Below are 24344 nucleotides of genomic sequence, written 5' to 3'. Positions count from 1 at the left end.
TTCAGATCTAGACTTGTCATTCTGCAGCCCCTCCTACGTCCCCCTCCTGCCAGTCTTTCCTAAGTCCTAGTCTTTCACACAGAGGACCCCCATTTTTCTATTTCTCCTTCATTGCTCATTTCTCTCAGCTGAAGCTTCCTGCTTTCCCCTGACGCAAACAGAAAGATTTTTAATATATCATAAAAACGGGTTATAGCTAAAATGGATTCTAGAAAGAAATTATTAGCTGTATCATCTTAGGCATATTACTTAAATTTTCTGGGTCTCCTGAAAGGTAAAATGGAGACACCAAGATACCTACTTCATCAACCAATCAGGATTAAGTAAAGCTTTGCACACATGACAAGCCCTCAAAAAGAACTCGCTCGTACTGTCATCTTCATGTTACATTAATAGTCTCCCTTAGAAAAGGTGCTCTTCCCTCTTTCTTGACTACCTTCTGGTATACCCAACTAGTAGAATTCCTAGAGCAAACAAGGTTGAAAACAATTCTATATTTGTGTCCCCATCTTCCTTCCTTCCCCCATTTCCATAATTTCTAGACTAATATGTCATTTAAAACATTTTTATGTTTTAAAGTGAAATGCCATCCTAAGTAGGGTCCACACCACCTGTGCAGTATGCAAAGAAGGAGTTAAGGGCTAGGCCATTGCCATATTCATTTCCAAAGTCTCAGGATGGATTTCCTGTCCAGATGGTAAGGTCACCTGTTCTCTTAAACTGCCTGCCATTCACTAACCAGGCACAAGCCAGACAGCCACCAGACCCTACTTTAAGAACCCTATACCCTACACACCCGACTACCTGAGGACTTGCTCCTTCTTTGCACAAACTGCTAACAAAAATGTCCACAGGTCACACTCCAAAGTTTCATCAGCATGACATTAATACTTTTAAGTATGACCCATATATTTGGAAATATTTTATATATGTGAAATGAATAATCTTCCATGCACACTTTTCCTCAACAGAATTCAATGGTCCAGGGGCGCCTGGGTGGCACAGCGGTTAAACGTCTGCCTTCGGCTCAGGGCATGATCCCAGAGTCCTGGGATCGAGCCCCACATCAGGCTCCTCCGCTATGAGCCTGCTTCTTCCTCTCCCACTCCCCCTGCTTGTGTTCCCTCTCTCGCTGGCTGTCTCTATCTCTGTTGAATAAATGAATAAAATCTTTAAAAAAAAAAAAAAGAATTCAATGGTCCAATATAGACACTGTTTTTTCATGTTCATAGAATAGATTGTATCTATTACACTAAGCATATAGTGTCCTGTCAAAGTCATTCTTCAGGTTATTACTACCATTGAGGCAACCCTCTCATCTGTTTTCTTTCTTCCTGACTTTCAATTAAATCTCCATTTGTTCAGAATTTTGGCTTGTAGATTTATGAACCAATAACCATTTAAACAGCCAGCCCAGTGGGCTCTCACACACTCCTGTTTTTATGGACAACGAAACAGAAGCTAAGGGAGGGGTCCTGAATTTGGGGTGGGGACTAGGAGGTGGGTGGAGAGGCAGGGTTTTGGAGTTGGAGATGGACACCCTGCTCCCATCTCTTGGCAAGTTTCTCAACTTGTAACAATGTGGATAACACTTGCACCAACATTGTCAGGCTGTTTTGGGGGACTGAATAAGGTAACAAATGTCAATCATTTAGCAAAATGCCTGATTTAACTTGAGGAGTCAATTCATTGTCATCTTCAGCAACTATAGAGGGTCATGGAAATAGCCCAAAATAAGATTTAGGAGCTAGTTACTCTCACTTAGATAGATCATTAACCACCTCTTTGGGGCTGAGTTATTTTCATTTTCTGCACTTCAATTTCCTCATCCATATATATGAGCGGACAGACCAATTTTTCTGAGTTATCTTTCAGTTCTAAAATTCCCTTAGTTCAATTGAAATCTTACTGATTCAGAGTCAATATGGTGAACATCAGGGAAGATTCATTCATTCTTCTGACACATTTATTGCAATAAACACTATCAGAGACTGGGAAAACCACACTGAAAAGAATGCCATGGACTTGCCAGTAACGTAGCAGTGGCAATGGCGAATAACCACGAAGTGATGATACAGTGACAAACGCTATAATAAGGGAACCTCAGGTGTGGGCGGGGAGAGGGGTGGAAAGAGTTCAGGGATGACCTCCCAGCACAATACCTAAACTGAGAACCAGCTGATATACAGGAGTCACTCTCAAAACCCAGGGATAACCGCTATGTAGACGACCGTTTGCCCCTTCTTTAGGTGACCCAAATTATTGTTCTTAAGTCTGCTCTGCCCCCTTTCCTTGACCTTCACCCACCAGCTGTCTCTTGTGAGCGGAACTGTGTCTGAACCTTGTCACAATTTGTTACATGTAATTTGCTGTGGGTAATGAAATCAAATGACTAAGGTTCTTAAAATTGAATAATTCTAGAAAAAAAAAAAGGAGTTGTAAGGAGAAACTTTTTTTTTTTTTTTTGGCTATTTGACAACTTTCGTTTTACTTAAAAAAAAAAAAAGTTTGTGTTTTCACTATACTTCAGAACACTGACCCCCAAATAAGTAAGGGTGTATGGGTTTACTTTTTCTTTTTTGAAGATTGTATTTATTTGAGAAAAAGAGAGTACGCACAAGCACATGGGGCGTGTCCATGAGCGGGGGTGGGGGGCGGGGGGGCGCCCCCTGCAGAGGGAGAAGCAGACTCCATGCTGAGCAGGGAGCCAGACCTGGGGCCTGGGATCATGACCTGAGCCAAAGGCAGATGTTCAACCAACTGAGCCACCCAGAAGCACCTCCTTTTTCTTTTTAGAGTAGGTGGAGAGACTAAGGAAAGCAATTAGACACCATTATTAAAAGGTATTTTTTATGTAAAAAAAAAAAAAATGGCAGAGATACACTTACTTTTCTTAAGAACAATATTCCTTACACATAATCCCTGGTATAATGTTCTATACTCATGCCTACTGGAAAAATTATGAACTTAGTTAATGTGTAAGTTAATAAATAACAAATAAGAAAAAAAGGCTCATAAGACTTATCACTGAAGGGAGAATTTTGATTTTAAACATAAGAGAAACATCTACATGGCCAGTCACAGTGATAATTTTCACCAAGAATGGGACGAAAAAGAAAGAAACACAGCAAAAGGGAATGCATAGGAATAGGACAAAGCCTGCCTAACTACAACGTGCATACCAGTCATTTGGGTTTGGAAAACAGTCAATGCGGGGACATTTTTTATTGTTGTTTTTGGCTTTAATTCAACTCAATTAATATAGGATTTATATTTCCTAGGTCTTCCACTACATGAATTACTGGTTTATAATTTTGATCTAATTGTCCAGCATTCATTTCTTCAGTCACTGAAAAGAAAATGAAAATCTGATTTATTCAATTCTATGCTTTGATTAAAAAAATAAATACAATGAAATTAGTGAGTTAGCAAACATTTTAAGTATTTCGTGTCTACAATATTTAGAAAATACAGGACATACAAGGGGAACACAAAATAAAAAGAAATTAGTACAAGTTAATTATCTTGAAGTCTTACATAGCTCTAGCTTTTAAATACATCTTTAAAGAAACAGATTATAAGATCCACTAGTTTGTTTTGTTTTTAATTGGGATCAAAACTCTTGTAGGACTTTCTCTCAGAATGGGCCCCGGGGCAGTAAATAGTCCATGTATAATGAACATTTTTCTTTTTCTATAGCATTAGAATAGCTCTGGCACCAAAACCTCGGATTTCTGTGAAACTACAGAATTCTGAAGCTCCCGACCCAAGTAACCCGTGTACATGGCTGCAGGCTGCTCGAGTGTCCGTTCCTAGTGGCCTCAGCAGAGGCCAACGTAAAACCCCAAGGGAGAAAAACGCAGCACGCTCACCTGGCTGAGGTTCTATCAGATAAAATACCAATAAAATCAAAAGACGGTAAGAAAAAGGATAAAACACACGAGGAAACCCTACACTATTAGTGAGATTTCATAGACATAACAGGATGGCTAAAACCCCAAGAACTTCAGATAATAGGGAACCAAAAAAATGTAAAATAACTCTAAGACAACTTAAAAAACCAACCATTAGGAAATAGAAAAACAAAAAACGGAGAGAACAAGATTTTTAAAGAGTGACTAAAGGGATTCCTACAGAAAAATAATCACTGAAGTTTAAAATTCAACAGATTTAACCCCCGTGCTAGCCAAAATTAGAAAAGCCATCAGTGAGTCTGGTAAGGATGCAGAGCCATGGGAACTCATTTCCTCCTGGCTAAGAGCACAGACTGGTACAACCATCTGAAAACAAAAGTCAGCATTACCCAGTAAATAGAAGATGCTCACACCCTTCTATCCCCAAGCATTTCTGCAATTCTGCTCAGAAGAAAACACCTCAGGGAAACTCTTGCCCTTGTGCAGTAATATCTGCTCAAGAATTTTTATGGTAGTGTAATCAATGGGACAATTGAAAAACCATGAGCTATTTACATAATGCAATACTATAGAGAAAAAGGAGTAAACAAGTATCAACATGAATGGATATCAGATAAAGACACTTTAGAGGAAAAAAGCAAGTTTCAAAACAATCAAGTATGGGTACTTTTTATAAAAGTCAAAGATTTGTAAAACCAGCTAGTACATTACTTAGTCTTAATTACTCAAGGATATTTTAAAAAGTTAAATTCATCAAGACATGAAATTTTACATGACTCCAAAATCAAAAGTAAAAAAGTTACATTTCAATAAAAAGCAAGTTTGTTAAGTATATCAGGTATACTTCTAGGTCGCATTTTCATTTTCCTTCTATCTGTTCCTGTTGCCTCCTGTAGGTGATCTTTAATATTTTTTGGGGGGCAGTTTCTAGTTTATCTTTCTGATATTTCATCTTACAAACAAAAGGCAGCATACTCTATCAATTTATTTCTCTACTCTATCAGTAAGGTCCCTCAGAGAAACAGAACCAATAGGATACACAATTGGCAGCCTGGAAATTCAAGTTAGAGTTGATGGTACAGTTTTGAATCTGAAATCTGTAGGGCAGGCCAGAGGGCTGGAAACTCAGGAATTCTATGTTACAGTCTAGAGACCTAATTCCTTCTCCAGGAAACCTGTCTTTGCTTTGATGGCCTCCAACTGATTGGAGGCGACTCACCCACATGAGAGAGGACAATCTGCTTTGCTTAAAGCCGACTGACTGTAAATGTTGACACATCTACCCAATGCTTTCACAGCAATACCTAGAGTAGTGTTTGACCAAACAACTGGGAACCATAGCCCAGCCAAGGGGACACATAAAATTAACTATCACCTTTAACTACTATCGACTGTTCTTTATTTTCCATTTGACCATATAGCTAGGGAAGGACTTCCTATTTGGTTTGTTGTTGTTGTTTTAGAAATATTGAGAGAGCACACGAGTGAGAGTACAAATTGGGGGAGGGGGCAGAGGGAGAAGCAGATTCCCCACCTAGCAGGGAGCCCTGCATAGGGCTCGATCCCAGGGTCCTGCGATCATGACCTAAGCCAAAGGCAGAAGCTTAGCCAAAGGAGCCACTCAAGCACCCTAGGACTCCCTATTTGTATGTAAATATTTTTCTCCTTTATTTTTTGGATGGCAGTATAACTCTCCATTGTACAGATACTTCATTCAATCAGATCTCTATTAATGGATGGTTCTATTTTTTGTGTGTTATAAATATGGTACAATAAAAAAATCTTGTACATATGTTATTTTCTCTTCCATATTTTGGGGAGATTCCTAGGATTGGGATTAAGAAGATATGTAGTTCTCCAGTATAATACCAAACTCCCCCTTCATGGGGGGTTGAATCTTTTAGTACTCTAACAATATGTGAAAGGGCCTGTTTTGTTGCCTTATTCCCAACAAAACAAACAAAAAACTATTTTAAACATTTATATTTTTCTTCCAATTTAATAAATAAAAATGGAATCTCACAGAAATAAGAAAAATCGGTCTCTGCTGGAGAAGAGTGTGGAACTCACCCAGCCCAGTTCTAGGCCCAAACCATCTTCCATTAATAGAGGGCCAGGAATCTCACTCAAGTCCAGGACTCTACACTACCACCATTTGAGGAGGAGCAGGAAACTTGCTCTCAAACAAGACCCTCCGATACAAGGCAGAGTTTAGCAACCTTGGAGGGAGAAACAGCCCCACCCCTGAGGTTCGAGTACACAGGGCCTGCCTAAGAGGCTGGAGGAGAAAAAGCCTTGTGTCCATCACAAGGCCCACATGAAAGGACAAGCAACATCAGTCTACAGCACTCCAAAGGTAAGGCTTTTCAGGGGATTTGGTCAGGTTCACTGGAACAACATGGATCTCCAAGTAGGAATCAAGAGCCGGTGGCAGTGGTGTAAATGTTTCCTAGGGAATTGTTTCCAAATGTCCAATGTAAGCTGAATTCTTCCAATGGAAGAAGAAAACAGGCTTTGGATTTTCTTCTGAGGGTTACAACTCTCTAAGTGGAGATCTGTACACCTCTATGGTGACCTGCACATTTTTTTTTTTTTTTTTGAAGATTTGGGAGAGTGTGTGTGTGCACATGCATGGGGGTGGCAGTGGATAGAGAGAGAAGCAGGCACCCCACTGAGCAGGGAGCCCCATGTGGGGCTCAATCCCAGGACTCCAGGATCATGATCTGAGCCAAAGGCAGACACTTAACTGACTGAGCCACCCAGGTACCCCTGTAACTTGAACATTCTGATGTGACAGGTTTTCACTACATGCCCACTGAATGATGAGGGTAGACTTGGGAAGGGGAATAGGTGGAGGTAGCCAGGTTCTAAGTTGGCAGGTAAGACCTACCCTGTTGATTTGGTGGAAGAACAAAGAGTTTGAAAAGGTGACACTCTGACCACGTTCTCACTCTCTTAACTCTTACAGTGCTTTAACTGTAACTGGGCTGTAGCATCTGGTTATCATTCTGTGGTCAATTTAGGTGTTGACAGTTATGGGTCTTGAAGATGGAGAAGCAGCACTATCAGAAATGCTTGAGGGAAGACTCCAGTTCTTTGTTACTGTTTTAATGACCCTTCCATCACTGCTGAGTAAGAGTCACAAATGGTCAGCGGCTCCATACTCAGTACAGAGTGACACATTCACCCTTTTCCCCAGTGTTCCCACCATCAAGTTTGACAGCCCCTGACTGGTGAACTGAATTTCATGGATGCTCTTTAGTTATGCCCTAAAGATACATAGGAGGTCCTGATCCTTGAGTAAAAGTAGAGAGGAAGAAGGTACCCCAAATACAGCAGCTGGAAAGTTTGGCCCCAGAGTTGAACTCAATTTGATACAGAGAAATGAGCTGATGTGCTTTTTTATACTGAGATATGTGGAACAAAATTCATACTTGTCACGCATAAATGAGTTTCAAGTATACATTAGGGAATAATTCAATAACAAAACCATAAATTCCCAACTTTCTTCAAACCTTCTCTTTACAAGAATTTTATTTGATTAAATACATATTTGATTTCAACAGAAAGGTTTTCAGCAGAAATGAGGACAATTTGTCTCATATATGTCATGACAATTACATTTCTGACCTGGCCAACAAATCATTGCACTTAGAGACCTGGAGGGACTGAATGATCTTTAAAGGTCCCTGGAATACAAATACGGACACCTTTACAAAGGTATTTCAGGGCTGCTGAACATGGCAAGGTTTGTTTGCTTTTTGGTTTGGGGGTTTTTTGGGTGTGGTTTTTTTTTTTTTGCACCGAATGCTGAGGATAGACTCTGAATTGATACAGTCCTTTTTAGTAGACATTATTCCACCAATGCTTTCTATTTAAGACATCCACTGGAGACTGGGATAGTTACACCAGTTTAAGGAGGGTTGGCAAAAGAGAGAAATCCAATAACCCAACTGCCATGAGAAATTAATCTAAATGTTAATACTTTCACATCTCAGACCCCTATGGGTCTGAGTTTGAAAGAATGGAAGCAACGCAGAATGTTATCCGGGGGAATTGCTATTGCTAGACTGACAGCACCTGAGGAAACACTGTAAGATCTCTTTCATGATAGGATGAAATCCAATTAGAACCTGGCCACACAGGTAATGCCTTTCAAGTAAATCAGTGCATGACCTTTCCCAATGCCTAGATTCAAGACTCTAGTAGGTGAGGAGAGTTACCACCCAGGAGTTGCTTCTACAGTATTCCTCAGCTGTGTGTCTCCCTTAGTGTGTAAGTTGGTCCAGCCACTGGCATTGATGAGGAGCCAATGACATACTTAGCCCTGTAACAGTCACTGGAAGGTTATCATAACCAAGCACACATGGGCTTTTTAGGGCACTTAACCACTTACAAACCAGTTTCTCTTTCTCTCTCTCTCTCCACACACACACCCCACAATATGTTATTTCCATACTTCAAAAAAAATGTACAGTTTAGATTGTGTGTGGAACAGTGAAAACAGATGACTATCCTTAAAACAAGTGAAAACATACAACTGTAATTTTATATTTTAAAATCAAGTTAAATGCTTGTTGTATTCCAGGAATGGTTTTCCTTACGGGTCAAATTGCACTAAAAAAATATATGCAAACAGGTACCCTGTGCTGGGAGGTAATAAGGATATAGGAATTAGTCATAAAAAAAAAAAAATCAAAGACTTGTCTTGTTCTCACATTTTGATTAGGAAGACATATCAAAATAATCCTACTAATGAATGCACAAAAGAACTGGGGTGAGTGCCCTTAAAAAAAAAAACAAAAGTTGGGATTTGAGTATGTAAGAAAAGAAACTGACATAATAGTGGATGTGAGCAAGGCTTTCTTAAGAACAGTTGAGGTAAGATAAAAATGGTAAGTAAGCATGTCCATTCTCTCTTCCCATTTAGCTCCCAACCACTGGATGAGGCAGTATTATTACTCCCTATTTCAGTGTTAGGGGAACAGAGGCTTAGAGGTTAAGGGATTCCCAGGGCTGAGAAGCAGACGGACTCAAACCCAGGACCCTCCAACTCCAGAGCCCACTCGCAATGCCCCTGCACTGTGGCAATATTTCTTAAAGGGTAACCCCAGGACCGGCAACATCAGTGTCACCTGGGAACTTTTTAGAGATGCAAATTCTCCATTCCCACCAGTCCTACTGAATTAGAGTCTCTGGGGGTGATGCCCAGCCATCGTGTTTAGCCCTCCAGAGCATTCTGCTGCATGCACAGCTTTGAGAGCCATTGCATGTGCGGTTTTGCAAGGGAATAAGGGCTTTAAGGGCCATTAAAAAAAAAAAAAAAAGTCTCATAAAAGGTTGATTCAAGCTTCACCTAACTTCAGTCTACTTTATATTAATGAGTCAATCTTTTTCTCCTGAACCATTCTGCCCATCACCATACTTTTATTGTCTGAAAGTAAACCTCTTTCCTTAACAACGCTGCCTCCCTCTAGAAACAAATTTCCCTTATAGATATTATTTATAAAACTAAAGTTGCAGTTACGTTAAAGAAGCCTTCTGGAATACATAAAACACTACCAACAAACCGCCAGAGGGAGGAAAGCCATTTGTAGATTAAACCAGGTCCTTGGTCTTAGCTCTATAACCAATCCCTATATTAACTAGCAGTCATTAAGAAACAAGACTTATAAATACAATGGTTTAACTACCTCAGATTGGAATTTAAGAAGTCATTTACTTGAACCATATAGTGTTCTAGGAAATTGAATTTGCTCACTTTCGCTGCATACTAACCCAAATGCCTTGTGACAGTTTGCCTGCTACCCTAAAATTCACCAGATGTATGTGAATGTAACACACCACACCACACCCTGAGTGGGTTCCCTTAGGCAGAGGGTGTACTTCGTACTCTCCTCTACAGCTGTGGAAAGGACCGGAAGTTGCCAATGGTAGATTCCAGTAGACTCACTCACCCTAATGCAAAACCTCGTTTCTTGTGAGTGCACTTTCTTCCCCTCTTTCAACTTTGTGTGCAGCATCGGGCTCTGATTCGCTTCCAAATTTTGTTCATCCTGGTCATGGTGGTTATCTTCTCAAGGTGTATTTTCCCTTCTCATGCTTCCTGTCCTTTAAGGTATCTGAACCTTTCCCCACAGTCTACAGGCTCTGGAAGAAGCCTACCCCACTTTTCCTTTAAGGGGAGGCATGTGACTCAAGAATAACCTAATCAGCATATTCCCACCTCTGACCAATCAAAACCAGACCAATGAGAAGTAAGGCTGGTTTGCTGGAACTTTGAAGGAAGAAGCTTCCTTGTTCATCTAGAGAAGTCTTCTTAAAGAGACCCTTTCTCTCACTGGATCTGGGTGAAGAAGGCTGCTGCCCCAGAAATTGTTGGCAGCCGTATTTTCACCACAGAAAATCTGGTATGGCAGAGAGCTAAGGGGAGTGATTAAGTGATGTAGACAGGTACTGGATGGGATCATTGAAATGCTGAGTCAAACTAGCCTTGAAATTCACTTAGTCTCTAGATTTGCCAGTTATTTGAACCAATAGATCTCCTTTATTGTTTAAGTCAATTTGAACTAACTTTTTTCTTATTTGTAGTTCTAATGCATCCTAAATGCTATTGACCATTCCATTAAGCAGGGCAATTTGGCAATGTTCAAAAGCCTTAAAAATATGTTCCCTCTGAGGCAGCAGTTCCTCTTCTAAGAATTTATCCTAAGGAAATAGTTGAACTGTGAAGATTTATAAGCATAGGCCTCACAATATTTTTTAGAAGAGGAGAATACCTCAAATGAATTTCTAATGTGCAGCTCATCAGGCATATTGGAGTATAATGATGCTGTTGAACACCATGCAGCCCCGGAAACCGATAAAGAAGGTAGCTGTACGTATTGGACAGGAACAATTGTGCCTCATGTATGAAATTAAAAACTGCAGATGACAGTTTTTTTACTCCATTTTACTCAACACGATACAATAATAATGCTAATGCCTTTGAGCTTTACATATCAAGAACTTGGTACATGTTTTGCAGAGTTTATTAGTCCTGGCTCCATCAGAATCACCTAGAAAACATGTACATACAAGCATACAGGAAATCAGCCAGGGCAGCACAGTTCAGTCAGGCTCTCTAGGGAGATGGGCCACATGCAGCATTTTTAAAAGATCTTTGGTGATTTTAATACACAGTGAAGACTGAAAATCGTAGTAGTAGCTTTTATCCTCGGGCCAATGCTGTATTTGTATCCCCTTCCTCGGACAGTTGAGGAAATCTTAGAAAGGTTAAAGGTCTTACCTCCTGACCATAAAAGATCCCAGACTCTACCGAGGGCTAACTTTAAAAACCATCATCTTGACAATGAATCAAATTGTCTTTCAGTGACCAAGAGTGAATATGGAAAGAATTTGGGTGCAGAGAAGAAAGGCCAGAAGACTCCCAAAAGCATTGTGCTATTTCCGGGTGGTGAGATTATCATTAATTTCGATGCTTTCTTACAAAATTGAGATGTTCCTTTTCATACCCAGCATGCCTTTGCATTGTAGGGCATGTACATGTGTGTACATGTTCGCATCCACGTGTGTGTCCAGGGCAGATCATGGTTACTGCTGTCACCGTTTCATTACTTTTCTAAACCTCTTCATCTGTTACTAGCACATGCCTAGTATTGCTGTCCAGAACATCACCCCTCTCTTCTGGAGAGAATCCTGTGGTTTTTGAGTATCAAAGTGCTTCCTATCCCTCATTTACCTCCAAATGCTAGCTTGGAGTTCAAAAGTAACATTTACAATAGGCAGGAAATAACCAACAAAAACGTAAGCAGCGTAAGAATAATGAGGTTTACCCACAGAGGTTGCTAAACACACACTCACATGTAAATTAGAGGACAGCCCCTAAATACGGTCAAATCATTTTGGCATCATTCAAAACAACTTAGTGTTTCTTCACTGAACTTTTAAGAACTTAATTAGCACAAATCATTTTAGGTGACAGTTTGAGATTTCCTCTGATTGCATCCTGGTCCGCTGAGGAACTGCGAAACGGGCTTTGCCAAGATCGACGCGTAATCAAAACAGGGAGGCGCGGTTTCCAGTTTTCTGACAATACCATCTTCAGAATGCCTGCTCTGAGTCACGCTCCCATAGATATTTTCCTTAAAAATTTCCCCATGCCTACTATTGCTTTTGAGTCTAGACCCTGGATTTGTAAGGTCCTTCCCTAGGCAGGAGCTGCTGTCCCGAATGAACCATCCTGCCCGGCTTCCACCCCCCCCCCCCCCCCTCGCCCCAGGCTCGAGACCTCCTCCCTCCCTCAACAAAGCAGCTCAGTCTTCAGCTTAACATTGCTTTTGAGGAGAAGTTCTACAGGTAACAATGTTGGAAAACCATTCATCTGAACCTTCATTTATCAGAGAAGGAAACAATAGGGCCTGGAGTGGAAACACCTATAGTCCCGCTTCCCACGTGATGAACACTGGCGCTCAGGCCCCCGACCCTTCGTCTACGACAGTGGGTCTGTTTCCACTGCCGCTACACCAAATGCAACAGGTCTCGTGGCTTTAGAACACCACCACTTTATTATCTCACGGTTCTGGAGGTCCGAAGTGTGACCTGGGTCTCAAAAGGCCGTGTTCCTTCCTGAAGGCTCTAAGGGAGGATGTTTTCTCTTTTTTCAGCTCCTAGGGGTGGCCTGCCTGTTTTGGTTTGGGGCCCTTTTTCCATCTGCATTCATAGCCCGTGAAGTTGGGTTGAGCGCTTTTCATGTTGCTGTCTGGTTTGCTCTTCCATAGACTGAGGTAATTCGATTGGGCTGACCTAGATAATCCAGATCATTCTCCCATCTCAAGGTCGCTACTCACATCTGCACAATCCCTTTGGCCATGTAAAGTAATAGTCTCAGGTGCTGGGAATTAGGATGTGGACATCTCACAGAGCCATTAATCTGTGGACCCGTGTGTATCGATTTTTTCTGCCCTAGTGCAACTGACAGACACAGCATACTCATTAATGCCCCCTAGCCAAGACAGGGCTACCCAAGCATGGAAATATACATCCCCTAACGAACTCCATTAGGATGGGGGTAGAGATAAGAAAGGAAACCACTCTCAGTTTTTTTGCCATAGATGCCCTCTATTTTAGGCATGGTATAGACTCAACCACTGTACCTTCATTCTTTTGCATATTCCCCTACGGTTTATAAGTTATATGCAAGGGACACATTTTAATGGTATGAGATATAGAACTAAAGCCAAAAAGAGGGGTTAGGAGTATTTTCCTAGAAAAAAAAAAAAAAGTGGATTTTGATGTAAGGCCTTACCAAAGTAGAATTTTCAGGTTGCATGCTATCACATAACTTGTTTCCAATCAGTCTCATGCAAAATGTGATCTTTATTGCCAAGAAATGGTTGAGTAACAGGACATAACTTTTTTTTTTTTTTTTTTAAATAAACTGGTAACTCAAGCTCCTGAGGGCAAACCTGTCACGTCTTAGTCCAATAGCCCTTTTCCATTAGCAAGTGGCTCTGGGCAATGTCAGCCCCGGATCAAGGGATCCGGTAATTCCTAACAGGAGATGAAAATCCTCCAGGAAGTTCTGGTATCTTTGCTCTTCCTGTGTCCTCAATACACAGATCTTTGGCTGCACTGATGCCATCACCCAAGGGGACATTTGCCCTCAAAGCCAATCCTTCTCGATCCTTCAAATATCCGGTTCTTACACTCTCTCCAACCTCCTTTCAACGTTTACTCGGTATCCTTGCCTCACAGAAAATTCTATCATTCCCACTATTCAGTTAAACATGAGATTTACAGAATGTGAGATTATGCTTCAAAACTGCATACTACACACTCATGACATTTCTGGAAAACCACAGAGGACATTCATTTAGCAAGCATCTTTTGAGAACCTATTATCAAAGACAATAGGTCTTAATCTCAGATACACCTTGAAATCACCAGGGAAATTAAAAAAAAAAAAAGGCAAAAACAAAAAACCAAGCAAAAAAACATTGATTGCTGTGGCTCTTCCCCTAAGATACTGATCTAATTGGCCTAAGACCTATGTAGCTCATTAAAAATGCAAATCATGGCTCCTACAAATACCCTTTCGCTCCTGCTAAAATTGTTTCCTTGAGGACAGGAGTGAGCCCCAGAAATAAGTATATTAACACCTCAGATAGGTTTGGTGGTAATGGTTCTCGGAATACACTTAGAGTACTGAAGTAAGGGGTGACCGAAAATTTTAGGGCAGCAGAAAGGAGTGAAAAAGTTTGCTTGAGACATGGGATCTTCGTGTGATTACTATACAGTGAAAACAAAGACATACCCATGGAGCCTATGTGAAAAGTAACCTGTTCTCCCTACGGACAACCAGGACCAAAAGGCAAATGTGGAACCCAGACTCAGTGGTTCCAACTTCTACTTTGTTTCTCCCCCTACTATTTATAAATAGATCAAAGAAACCCTTGGAGTGGAAACATTTCATGAAAGCCGCCTTACAATCAACATTTAAATCTTGCACCCTGTTTAGAAGACATTAATTTCAGAATTTCACTCTCAGCCATCCCGTCAGAAAGATCATTTTACAAGCCACGGCTCTTTCAGGCTGGGTTGTTCCTCACAGGTCCTGTACCTGCCATTGGAGCTCTTGTTAGAGGCCAGTGAATGTGCAAGCTTTGCACCTGATACTTCACACAGCGATATCGGAAAAAAAAAAAAAAAAAATAGCACAAGTTACCTCGTTGGGGCTTTTTCTAAGCATCTTGATTAAAAATTCTGTGTGTTATTTTAAGGCATTTTAATCCAATTCCCATGTGCATAGTTTAAGCAGGACAGAAATTGCTATTTGAAGCTAATTTTAAAGAACAAAAGAGTCAAAGAAAAGTTGACCCCGGTCTTTCAACTTCATTCAATCTCTGCTTAACCCTTAAATTTATTCCCCAGGCTAAACAGAACCACCCTGATTTTAACCCCAGAGCCTGAAGTCTTTAATGCTGTGCTCTACTTCGAGCTTTAGTTTTCTTCCTGGGCACCTCTGCTGAGAAGCGAATGGCTTGTTTCTGGTACATCATGAGGATGGAGCAGATCATGACCTTTGCTATCCTCCTCACCTGTGAAGCATTAAGCTAAATTGGTCCTTTGCTCTATCGGGCACACTTGTGAAGAGACTTTATTGCAAAAGAAAGCTGCTCTTACTCTGTATCTTGCTCTTTGTAAATGACCTTTAAGGCCTATGTTACTCCTCCTTTCCTGAGAAGTTTTTGAAAAAGGAAGCCACTTCACTAAGGGGTGACCTATCCACCAGTTCAATGTTCCCTGGCTTAATTTAGTTGTTATTAACGGCTAGATCTCCACGTGTCTGACTTTATCACTTAATGAGAATTCAGCTAAATCAATCTTTCCAGGGCTCAGGGGGCAGACAGATAACCCCCAGTTATCCCCCCAAAACCTGCATCTAAGATTCTTCGGGGGCTTTATCTTTTTGCTATTAGCACAGCATACTCACAAAAAACCAGTCATATTTATGTAATGATACAGGCACATAGCCTGAAAGTCGAACAGTACCATAAACAAGAGCATTAAAAAACAAACAAACAAACAAACAAAAAAACACCTAACCGCCTTCTGCTGGTTTCCGCCATGCTATGGATTCCACCCCCCAAGAGGCAGTGAAAGCCTCAGGACTTATCCCCTAGCAAAGCAACCCCTTAACTGAAAACTGTAAACTGAAAAGAAAGGACTCTAGTAAACTTTTCTTGAAGAGATGTAATTGCTAATAAGGATGTGATTTGCATGAAAAAAAAGTCTTTTTGGAAACACAGTCTGGACAATACCTGGAAACACTGCTTCTAAAATTTCTCCCACAGGGGCTCCTGGGTGGCTCGGTCAGTTAATCATCTGCCTTCCGCTCAGGTCATGATCCCAGGGTCCTGGGATTGAGCCCTCATCAGGCTTTCTGCTCAGTGGGGAGCCTGCTTCTCTCTGTCTACCGCTCTGCCTACTTGTGCTTTCTGTCAAAATCTTTTTAAAAGTTAAAAAATAAAATTTCTCCCACAGCCTTGTAACCACCAGCCTGTCCTCCTTCACCCAATTTTGCCTAGAGCTTCTGCTCAATAATCCACCACGCGTACATCTCCTTAGGGTGGTGGTTTGCCAGTAGTGAGATTTACAGCAGCGAATTCATCTTTTTATTTATTCAGGAACACTCTCTCACTACACAGATGCAAGAGAGCAAGACCCCTTCTTTCTTCTAGAACCAGAAAGTGGGTAGAAGTAGTTTTTGCTTTTCCCCTTTTCTTCACACAATAGGAGAGTGAACCCCAAATAATTTCCAGTCACCTTTTCCCCATTGTTGGCCATCGTGCTGTCCTTCCTGGAATATCAATACAGAAATCTTCTCTCTCATACTTTCGTGTATTGTAAGGGTCATACAGATTTGTGAGAATATTTCCAATTCACATTTCATCACACATTCAGGTCATAGGCTTTCCCCTTCTGTCAGCTTATAGTTTCCGGAACCATCTTCTCTGTCAGTGTAGGAATTGCTACATCCTGAGGATATTCCCTTCTCTTGTTGTGTGCTTCCTTCTCAGACCCTGTCCAGCTATTGTCTATGTTTCATCCTCCTCAGGCTCTGTGTGCTTTAGAAACTGCTGGCTCTAGTGCTAGGCTCCTCTCTCTGTGCCTCTCACTTGGGCCTCCCTTGAACATTCTCTGAAGCTTTGGTCCCCAACTCCTTCAGGCTCCACCACAGAGATGGCCAGGCCTTCTGCTGGCACAGAAGAGCCGCTCGTTTGCTTCAACTTATTTGCTCAAAAAATCAAAGTAATTTCCTATGGAGTTAGCAAGAACTGCCTTTCTTTCATGTAATCCAGCTGGACGAGTCCCCCTCCTCTGAGCCTGAACACAGGGCACATTTCCACACTCAGCAATCCCAGACCACGCTCCCAGGCAACGTTTTCCCTCTCTCACAGTCAAAATAAATGGGCATCCTATCAACTCCAGGTCTTACAATATATAAGGGAATCAGGTAAGAATCACCTCCATTAAGGAGAAATGGGAACAATCACAGGGTTGCGTGCTCTACACCCAGGTCTCCTTTGTTTCCCCGCGGTTTCTACTCACAGTTGACAGGCAGCCATCTGAACCTCCCGCAGCTAGGATGCCCCCCCCCCCCCACTTAGTCCCTCCCTCCTCCTCAGTTCCCTGTGGTCTCTAAGCCTTAATCTGACGCCAAGCTCTGATTGAATGTGCAGTCCTCCTGCTGGGAGACCTGGCGACCTACCACGCTCTGCCTGAACGACGCAGAGAAACAGCTGGGTTTTCACTACTCGGCTAGCAAGGTTTCAGGCATACGCCTCAAGGAAAGGAGAATACCATCAAAAACACAGAGTTAAGCCCTTGGATCATCCAAGCTTGCCTCGTTCTTCCCAACCTTCCCAAACTGATACCAGATGTCCCTAATCAAACACAAGTTCTGGATGTGCCTACATGAGGCAAGACAATTTAACGCCCCCAAGGCTCCAGGTATGGAAGACTCAGTAGACTGTGTTAAGACCTTCAGTGGCCAGAAATCAGTAGAAATAGGCCTGAGCTAATACTATGCTTTAGATACCTGCTCCCTTGAGTCGAGATGCACTTAAGCTACCTGTTCCCCAGAGCAAATCTGACTTAAGTCCAGGGAGGCCCGACTCACACATATCCCTGAGTGCCTCACTTTCTCAGTCAAGTCCAAGGCAGGCCACTGGCTGCAATCACCTCTGTCCTCATTGGTAGCAGCAGACCTTCTACCACAGACACGACCAGCTTGCCAAATCTGAAGGACACACCGATATAACGAATGCCTGAAATTCTGTTCGGTTAGCAAGGCATCTCACTGAAACATCCAGTCTGCTCCCAGAGACCCTCAGTATCTCCTTCACCTGACTGCCTGAAGGTGAGTGAGCTATCTTTGTAAGAACTCTGTATCAGAGAGCCCAGAACACGGTGGGCCATTACTTACCCCAACCCGAGAGAAGAAACAGCCATCTCCAGCTCAAAGCTCTCAGCCAGGCTCTCCCACTGCCCTGTCCTGATTATATAGGGAGAAGGGTGCTATAAACGTCCTGGTAATTTAGAACAGGTGTGAGGAGGACTGGGGATTGCTTCAGAAAAACATTGGGCACCCAGAGAGGACCAATAGAAAATTATAGGGCGGGCGTTCGAAACCATCTATACAAGAATCACCTGGGGACGGTGAAAACGTGTATTTCTAGGGTTCAGTCACAGAGAGGCTATTCAATGATAAATACTCCGGGTATGCCTAGTGCATATGGATTGCCAACACCAAAGCAGCAGCTCTAAAACTACAATTAACCCCAGAGGACAGAACTTTTTACCACACGAAAGGGTTCTGTTCCCAGGGCAAGAGCAGCTCTGGCTCCTGGCTGAGTCAATGATACTAACAATAATAAAACTAGCTTTTACAGAGTGGTTGCTTGCTGCCAGGCACTGTGTGGGGTGCTCGGTAGGAATATTTAATTCACCAAGTTATGCTGATATCATCCCCATTTTATAAAAGAGGCCTAGATGGGCTGCCATATAACTATAAGTAATTAAAACTAGGATGGACTCTTGTTGGTCTGACTCAAGTCCCTGATCTCTCTTAACAGTAACCCTCATACTCTGGTAATGTCCCTCAGAATTGTTGAAAATACTGAATTATGTCATGACTCCAATGGCTGGCAACCACTAAACTCTTTGCTCATTTGTGTTCTTGGGCATGTCCAGACCCTTCAGTGTAGCTGCATGGGATCACAGCCCCCCAAGACAGCTGTAGAGAATGATCGTGGAAAATACCTACTCAGCCCTCACTTCTTGTTAGTGAGATTCTGAGCCCTACGTGGGTGAACTTATTTCACCTGGACTACAGCCCTATTATTACTACTATGTAGATTAGAAAATACCAGGTCTAAAGAAAATCCAAATTTGTGAGAGACTGAATATATAAATGGACAATGGCAGGACCATATATAAAAACAGAACTCTGACCCACAACCTGCAACAATCGTCCCAGGAAATTAACCCCCTTATCTATGATAAACAGCCCAGGAAGCCAGCCTGCTATGTGTCAGACTTGTAAGAAGTCTAATTGCTATATTCAGTAACAAGACAGGAAGCGAAACAGTAACTTCTGTAGCAATCCACCCCGAATGGCCAGGACTCGACTAATAACTGACAATTTCCCTAAATTTTGTCCCCACTTCCAACTTAGGACCAACCAGAGAAAGTTAAATATGCTCTTCTAACCAGTCATATAGCCGCTTCACTTCTAATTAGTCAACAGGCTCCAATCAAGCAACACCTTGAGCCTTCCCTTTCTTCCACCACAAAGCTTTCCCTCTCCTCGGCCTGCCTTTAAGTCTCTACGAAAACACAAGTGATGGCGGCTGACTCCCTTGCTACAGCAAGTTCAGAATAAACAGCCTTTACTTGTTCTCATTCGGATGGTCTTTGCTTATTTCTATACTTGCTTGAGATTGCACAGCATGTGAGAGACAAAGCCGGGAATCAAACCAGGCATTTGGACTCCAGAGCCCACCCCCTTTACAAGCCTGCTCAGAGCCTTCACTCCCAAACTAGTAGCTGCTTCTTCTAAGCCTTTGAAGACACTTGGCTCCCCAGACTGATCTACCAGCTTCATTACAGTCGTCTGGCCCAGGGTTTCTCCATCTTAGCACTGCTGATATTGGGTCTGCTAGTCCTTTGTCAGGGGGTGGAGCACAGAGGACGTGCATTGTATAATGCTTAGCAGCATTCCTGGCCTCGACCGACTTAGGTGCCAGTAGCATCTTCCCAGTTATGACGACCAAAAATATCTTCAGATATTGCCCTGAGTGTATGAAGGAGAAGGTTGGGGAACAAAATGTCCCCAGTTGGGAACCATGATCTAGAACAGTGCTTCTAAAACTTTTCATGTATAACATATCACATGGGGATCTTGTTAAAAATTCAGATTGATTCAGGAGTTCCAGAGTGGGGCCTGAGATTCTGCATTTTTCACAGCTTCCAGGAGATGCCGATGTTGCTGGTCTGAGAACAAATACCAGAATACCTGGCTGGGCCTCAAGCAACCATATTTTAACAAGCTTCTAAGGTGTTTCTTATGCACAATAAAATGTGACATAACCCTGGTCTTGTTTAATAACCTCAGGTCCAGGACCCAGGACTTCAGATATTCTGAGATCAGCATGGAATTCCCCGGGAATACCGTCCTGAACAGGGTCCACGGCCGTGATAAAAGACACCTCGTGGCAGTGGTAAGTGTTTGACTCTCTACCTCAAAGGAAGGCTCTTTATCTTGAGGTGGCTGGAGACAAAGCCTGAAAAAGAGGGGCACCCCAGCATTCTAGGGCAGACAAAAGAAACTGACTCTGGCTACTAAAAGAAGATACAGGTCATTCTCAGGGGAAAGAGGGCTTCACACGGGCTGCAGAACCAGGCTCAAGAAGGAGATGGAAAGGCAGTTCCAGAAGATCCACATAGCAAGGGCCAGTAAGGAAGAGTCTCCTAGAATGAATAAATCCTCAGTATTTATTCTCTCCCTTAGGTTACTCAGTTTAAGACTCAAAAAGAGAGCCAGAGCAGAGTGAGGAAGGCACACACACACACACACACACACACACACACACACACACACACATTCCAGAGAACATGGTTTGCCTAGCAGGGTATTGGTTATAAATTGGTCATAATTATTTGGAATCTTTCATTCAATGGGCATGGAGATCCCCTATCAAAAGGATTAATAAAATGATTTACTACATTAAGATCCTGGAGTTAAAATTGTGTTTATTCATATGCAATAATTTATGATAATTTAATGTAATAATCTAGAAAAAATGTGGGAAGGAAATGGAAAAGGTGAATCATAGAGGGACAGAGAAAACCCTTCTCTACAGTTAACTTGATGCTCCAACAGGAATGCACCTTAAATCTTTGCTGCATGCAAGGAAGTCAAGAGAGAATACCCATGTATAAACCAAGCCCCGGGTTAGACACTTTATTTGCATTATCTCATTTAACCTCAACACAAACCTATGAAGTAGGTATTATTGCCTTCATTTTTCAGATCAAGAATCAAAGCCCACAGAGTTTGAGTAATCCTTCATGTTGCACAGCAAATAAGACTGAAATCTATATCCTCCTTTTTTTCTCTCTACTTTATCTACCACCTTAGAAATAAATTTATTTATTTGACAGAGAAAGAGTGCACAAGTGGGGAGGAGGGGCAGAGGGAGAAGGACAAGCAGACACCCTGCTGAGCACAGAGCCCAAGGCAAAGCAAGGCTCAACCCCAGGACCATGGGATCATGACCTGAGCCCAAGGCAGATGCTTAACCAACTGAGCCACCCAGGTGCCCCTCCCTCATGCTTTATATACCCCATAGCACCTATACTTTCCCTCTCATGATGTTCAACACATTTTGTTATGGTGGCCATGAAAATTCACTCTCAGATCTGACTAAGGGGGTATAATTCAATGACCCCAGCACAGGAGTCATACTTACCACCAGCTTCTCCCAGCCCATAACTGAGCCCAGAGGAATACTAAGGCTGGTCCATTCCTGGAAGATGTAACTCCTCTGATTGTTGACTTGGTTGAAGACTCTCATCGGCTGTGCCAAAACTCTGTGAGACTAGCACAGATTTTTCCCACACATATTTCTTACCTCCTTCTTTCCTCCACAGGGTCAGAAATGCATTGTGGTCTGATGATTCTACCATACACTCCCAGCCTCTCCCAGCTCCCTCTCCATTTTCCTTTATAGGTATGTTCTCCAGTAAATCTCTTGATGCTTATTTCTCAGAGGCCCAGAACTTACATACTCATGTGCTTCTCTATCTCTCCTCTATGGAGTATGAACCATATGAGAAAAGGGCCCAGTCTGTCTTATAGAAGTCACTATTGAACCACCCATACCAAGCACAGTGCCTAGCACACAGCAGCCACCTAGTAAAAATTTGTCAAGTGAATGTCATTAAATGAGAGTATGGATCCAGTATTCTTTTCAGTCTGACTCCAGAGCCCATTTTCTTTTCACCTCCCCATGTTTCTTCCCTACTACCTCTGCTTTACACAAACACACACACACACACACACACACACACACACACAGAGCAATACTCTATGCTAGGCACGTTGTGATAATCAGATGTGTCAAGAACCATGGTCCTTACTCTCAAAAAAAAAAGTGAATTGTATAGAAGCACTAAATGTGATTTGCAAAAAGCTTCTGTGAGTTATGCATGAGGAAGCAGGAGTAAGAGAAAAATACCCAGATATTTGATAATAATATACCCAACCATCCAGACTTTGCTCTGTTACTGCTGTATTCCTACTGCCTTTAACAGTGCATGACACACAGTAGGCAGTCAATGAATTTTTGCAAGATGCATGGATGAATGAATTGAACTATTTAGCTCTATGGATTTTTCCCATTCTCTCCATGTAGTTGGATGCCTTCAACACAACTGGAACTAACACAACACAAATACAATGTAAGAGTCTAAATTTGACCGTTATTTTCAATTTTATTGATAACATTTCATTCTGGAGCAAACACATCACTTGACAAAATCTCTCTTAAGTCTTTGTAGTGTTTAGAGAATTGGAATTTGATTCTTGAGATTCTAGGAGAAGTACTTAAGGAGTTTCTAGGTAAGAAATAAGAAAGTAATGTCAATTTGTCCTTAGGAAAATAAGAAATCTTGCCAAGCATCCCTACTCAAAATAATACAACTGAAACACCAACATCACACACAATATCCAAGGCCTGTGCTATGTACAGTGAGCACTGAAAAGGGGAACGAGATGTGGCTGTCATTGATGACTCCAGCGTCACTGGAGAAGAGGAAACACACACCAACACCTGATGCCTACTTAATGGTCCTCACAAATACTCAAAGTCTTACCCATCTTTGAAGATGTGATTCAGTTGTCATCACCTCCATAAATTCCCCCAGATCCCCAACTTTGGAAACAACCTCTCCTTCCTCTTTCTCTCTTTGCTTTGTTTCATCATAGTCTATATTGATTTAGAGCTAATTGGGCATATGCATATCTGTTGATTCCTACTATTCATTTGAAAGGCATTTTTTAGTATATTCCATATGACAGGTAGAGGAAAAACATCTTATAATCCTATGGCATGTTATGGTTTAAAAATAATTAATTCCAACCCCTAGTTTTATTCTTTTCTCAGCCCTGACAAAAACTCCTTAAAGTAGGAAGGACTGATTCAGCAATAGTCACTCTACAGATGACGACACAGAGACTTGAAAAGCTCGGGGTTAGACAGCCCAAGATTTGAACTCCATCTCTGCTGTGAACTGTGTGGCCTTGAATGCTCCTTTTATTTCTCTGAGCCTACAGTTTCCTATAAAATGGGGAATAATGTTAAGTTTTGCTTCTTATAGTTGTAAAGATAAAGCGTATTTTGTGAAGATCTTACCATAGAGTGACTGATACATATAAATAATACGTTAATAAACAGTAGCAATCAATGAATAAATAAGGTGTGTTACATGGCTGATTAAAAGGAATATTTTGAACCCATATCTCAACTCCAAATCCAGAGCTCTTTTGAAGATATCCTGCATTAAACTCTTTTATATCATAAGCTTCTTTATGGCAGAAGGAACTTTTAGGACATGTTTGTATCTAAAGAAGGGCTTAGAGGAGTACTTTTCAATTAATAAGGGCTCAGAATTATTTATTAAGTAGAAATAATTATTTTACTGAATTTCCAGTCATCTATATTTACTCCTCTGATGTCCTAGAGTACCTCATATACACTATTGCAGGATATATTAGTTAGGATTATGTGTGACTGTGAGCAACAGAAAACATGGTAACAAGTAGCTTACATAGAAGAGATTATTCATTTCATGCAAGAAAAGAATGGGAATAAGTTGCAGTTTCCCTAGGGATTGTATAACTGCACAACAATGCCATAAGGGAGCCAGTTTCCTTCCATCTTTTGTTTTCATTGTCTTAAAATGGCTGTTGAACCTTAAGCTAGTATTCGCAATAGCATGTCCGTATTCCAGGCAGAAAGAAAAGTGAAGAGGATATATAAATAACCAAAGGGTAAGAGCTGTATTACTGGCCACCAGTAGCTACAAATCCATCTATAAATGGATTATGAATAGATACAGATTTAATAAGATATCTAACCTCTGTGGTTATAAAGAAAACAAAGAAAAGGCATTGAGATCAGGAGTGATCAGATAGGCATAGAGTGAGCCAACATGTAGTATCTGCCTCAGAAACATCTGATGAACTTGTTCTATGTTAAGTTGCGTAAAATATTTTTTAAGTTGCATAAAATATTAAATTATTATATTATTTAATCTTTTATCAAGGTTATTGTAGATATGACTTAAAACTCTCACTTGTCA

General features: G+C 41.5%; 1 long non-coding RNA gene across 1 annotated transcript; it reads left to right on the top strand.

The window, feature by feature from the left end:
• The first annotated feature begins 17685 nt into the window (after positions 1-17685).
• LOC130543713 (uncharacterized) lies at positions 17686-21729 on the top strand. The gene is made up of 3 exons (XR_008959223.1): positions 17686-17838; positions 20095-20200; positions 21633-21729. It is a non-coding gene; the product is annotated as an uncharacterized LOC130543713 (long non-coding RNA).
• The last annotated feature ends 2615 nt before the right edge of the window (positions 21730-24344 follow it).

The sequence above is a fragment of the Ursus arctos genome, unplaced genomic scaffold, assembly GCF_023065955.2.
Source record: "Ursus arctos isolate Adak ecotype North America unplaced genomic scaffold, UrsArc2.0 scaffold_15, whole genome shotgun sequence".
NCBI classification, from domain to species: Eukaryota; Metazoa; Chordata; class Mammalia; order Carnivora; family Ursidae; genus Ursus; species Ursus arctos.
This window is presented reverse-complemented; position numbering and strand designations above follow the sequence as displayed.